We start from the raw sequence: 3,502 nt of genomic DNA, 5'->3' as shown, positions 1-3,502 counted from the left end.
TCACTAATCTCTCGAAACCCCAATCAGGTAAGCATCTCACCAATTTTTTCCTATATCACCCCCCTTTGTGCCCCTTCACCAATAAAAAACCAATGATTTTCTTCTGTAGGCTCCAAGATTCATCAATAAAACCTGTTGTCACAGTCATATATCCATATTGTTACTGAGAAGACGAACAATATGTTGTTAGGCAAACTCGCTGACAAGAATCATTGAAGAAGTTCTTGAGCTTAGCCTTCTCTTGGAAGAACAGTCACACAGTGTCTCTGGTACAGGTTCTTCTAGATGGCGGTTTGAAACGTGGGCAGGCTTTGGACATAAAATTTCTAAAGCACATCTTCTAAAAATAAGCAAACACCAACTCACCTTCTATGATCATCTCTGCAAAAGCTACGCTAAGTCCGTCAAGATCATACCTCCAAGTCCGGACGCCTTCCCCTTGAGTTGCTTGCAAAGTGCCCTGCTTTGGATATTTGTTGAACTTGTGAGGGTTGGGATTGCACATATTGAAGTGTCTGATCAAGGATAACGTACCATGGTCCTTCGTGTCAGTCTTCATATCAAAATCGCAATATATTTGCATTATTTTCATCCGTAATCTTGATGAAATGGTTCCACATCTCTGATCATGGTGCCATCTCCTTCCTTTCTTAAATTTCTCAGTATCCTTCCGATTCTCAAAATCAACAACCTCATGATCATCCGCATCAGATTGTTGTGTGCCAGAACAGTGATACGCGAAGATGGTTGTGAACCACAAGCTTCCTCCTTTGAAAATGGTTGTGCACCAGAAAATTCAGCCTATACAATTGCGCCGCGAGTGACCCTGAGTGCCCACTTGCTCCATCTCCATGTGATGATCATCGGGTTGAGTCATCTATAAGACACAAAAGATTAGAGCATTGACATCACTCGTTTTGGTACAATGGTCAGCAGAGATTGCGAATTACAGAAAATATGGAATAACATACAACTCAATCACCACTCATTTTAACTTCTTTTTTATTTGTCAACTATCATGTTCAAAATATCACACAGAATGACAGAACTAGCAAACTGAAAAGTTCACTGAAGTAGACTAACAGTTTCCTACTGTTCCGGTTAGATCCACTTGAGCGTTCAGTCTGCTTGTTTCTTAATTCGTGTTACATAGATATGACATGCTGATAATCGTGTTAAAGTTCGAAATTCACAATACAAAGGATGTTGCCCACTATGATTCTGGTATAGGTATACGTAGTGCCTATTTATGTATGTTTTGGCACCTGTGCCTATTTATCGTGATAAATTTTACTCCTTAGATACCCAACTCTGAACTTTATGAACTAACAGAAGAAAAAACGACACCCAACTCTGTACTTTCTGAACTAACTAAACCGCAGGGGTTTATTTCTAACAATACCATATGATAATCTTGATTGGTGTAGGGGTTGGCAGAAGTTGGATATTTGACGTTTGGCAAGCCACTTTCCTTTTTGTTCTAAGCAAGCTGTACGTAGTACAGTGCTTGAAAATAAAATAAAATCATGGGATAACAAAGACTGTAGAAGCTTAGTCTCATTTACAAAGCTTTTCACACCATGTATAAAGCTTTGGGCTGGGTTTCTTTAGCATATCATAGATGTCAGAACGCAATGCTGGGGGTCAAAACTACAAAAGAGTTGGCGAGGTAGGGGTGGAGGAGTGTGTGTGCCCGCGCGGCGAACCCAGGAACCCCCCCTACGGGCTGCGGGGCATGGCTACAAGTGGGTTCACCGCCGGTGTGTACCACCGACGCCGTATACCCCAGTAGTGGGTGCACACCGCCTACGTGGTGCTGCCACAACCGACGGCATATATATATATATATACTCTATATGCCTGGCGCGGTGGTGGACTGCCGCCGCGCCTGCCGGGCCCTGCCCTTGAATGGTCACGGGCAGCATATGCCCATGCGCGGGGGGCGCGGGGACTCCCGCGCGGGGACTCCCTGGGCTCAAGTCCACGCGCAGCAGCAGCACACAACCAGCCAACCCAAAGCTCGGCTCCGCCACCGTTGCCGGCGACGCTCACGCGAGTCGAGCTCTTTTCCCCGCCAACAATGCCCTCCGCTCCCGAAGAAGCTGACTGGAGTTACAATTCTGCGCCACCAGACTCGGCGAGTGATACGGCGAATGGGGCGCATTTATACCGCGCGAGTTCCGCCCGAAATGGCGAAGTGGGATTAATTAATCACTCTACTGATGCGTGCTGCGATTAAGGGCATCTCCAACAGGTTGTATGTTAGTCTTGTTGGTAAAATGTCCATGTCATCAACCAACAAGCTATCATACAACTACTCCAACAGGTTGTATGTAAGCTATCCAATAGATGGTGAGAAAATAAATGTGATTGCTCTCTATTTTACCTTGAAGCTTGTGCAAAGGTTGTTGGTTAATCTACATACAACTTTGCTCTCTCTCCATATTTATTACATGCCACATCATCACTATGTCCTAGGTGGCAAATTAACCAACAACTATTTTACAACTGTTGGACATGCCCTAAGTGACGGGGGATCAGCAGCTGATTCCAAGGAATTAGCCCCGGACCGATGGATCGAACCCGACCGGCTGACTCAGCGAGACGGCGCCTGATCGAACCGAACCGTCGTGAACGCGACGGGAGGGGCCCGCCTCCGCCGCCGCGTAGTCCGAGCTCCGACGGTCGGTGGTACCCGCCCATGCCGCCGGTGGATCTGCTGCTGATCGGAGGATTGAATTCGGCTTGTGGGTTCTGTTTGGTTGGATATATAGGCCAAGAGGTTATCAAGTACGCCTACTTGCCGGATACGACTTGTCGCAAACTTAGGTTTTAGGTCAGCGAAAACATATTCTTTGGATACGGTTTGGTTAACCTTTGATCGTGATCAGGAGCCTGACAAACCTGGATTGAGGTGTGTTCGTCTTCGTCTCTAACTGGGACCGTTACCTGTCCACAGCCTGCAAGCAGCACCACTGGCTGGGGCGTTGTACTTTTTTCACCTACAGGAACACCATCAGCCGGGTTCTTCTCTTGAACCAGGCGTGCGTTTCCCTATGGATCTGGTCACCATGGATGGCTGCCAATGTTTCTAAGATAATAGTACTTCCTCCGTAAAAAATATAGGAGCATTTTGATCAGTGATCTAAAACGCTTTTATATTTTTTTAAAGAGGGACTATATACTAAGCTCAATTGTATCAGTGATCTAAACGCTTTCATTTCCTATTTTATTTTTCACATTTCCCCCGCCAACAATACCCTCCGTAAAAGCTCGGAGTTACAGGTCTGCGCCACCAGACTCGGCGAGTGCTACGGCGAATGGGGCGCATTTATACCGCGCGAGTTCCGCCTGGAATGGTGAGGTGGGACTAATTAATAACTCTACTGATGCGTGCTGCGATTGACGACGGGGGATCAGCAGCTGATTCCAAGGAATTAGTCCCCGACCGGTGGATCGAGCCCAGCCGCGTGACTCAGCGAGACGGCGCCTGATCGAACTG

This window comes from Triticum dicoccoides, chromosome 3B (assembly GCF_002162155.2).
Source record: "Triticum dicoccoides isolate Atlit2015 ecotype Zavitan chromosome 3B, WEW_v2.0, whole genome shotgun sequence".
Taxonomy (NCBI): domain Eukaryota; kingdom Viridiplantae; phylum Streptophyta; class Magnoliopsida; order Poales; family Poaceae; genus Triticum; species Triticum dicoccoides.
Note: the sequence above shows the minus strand (reverse complement) of the source record.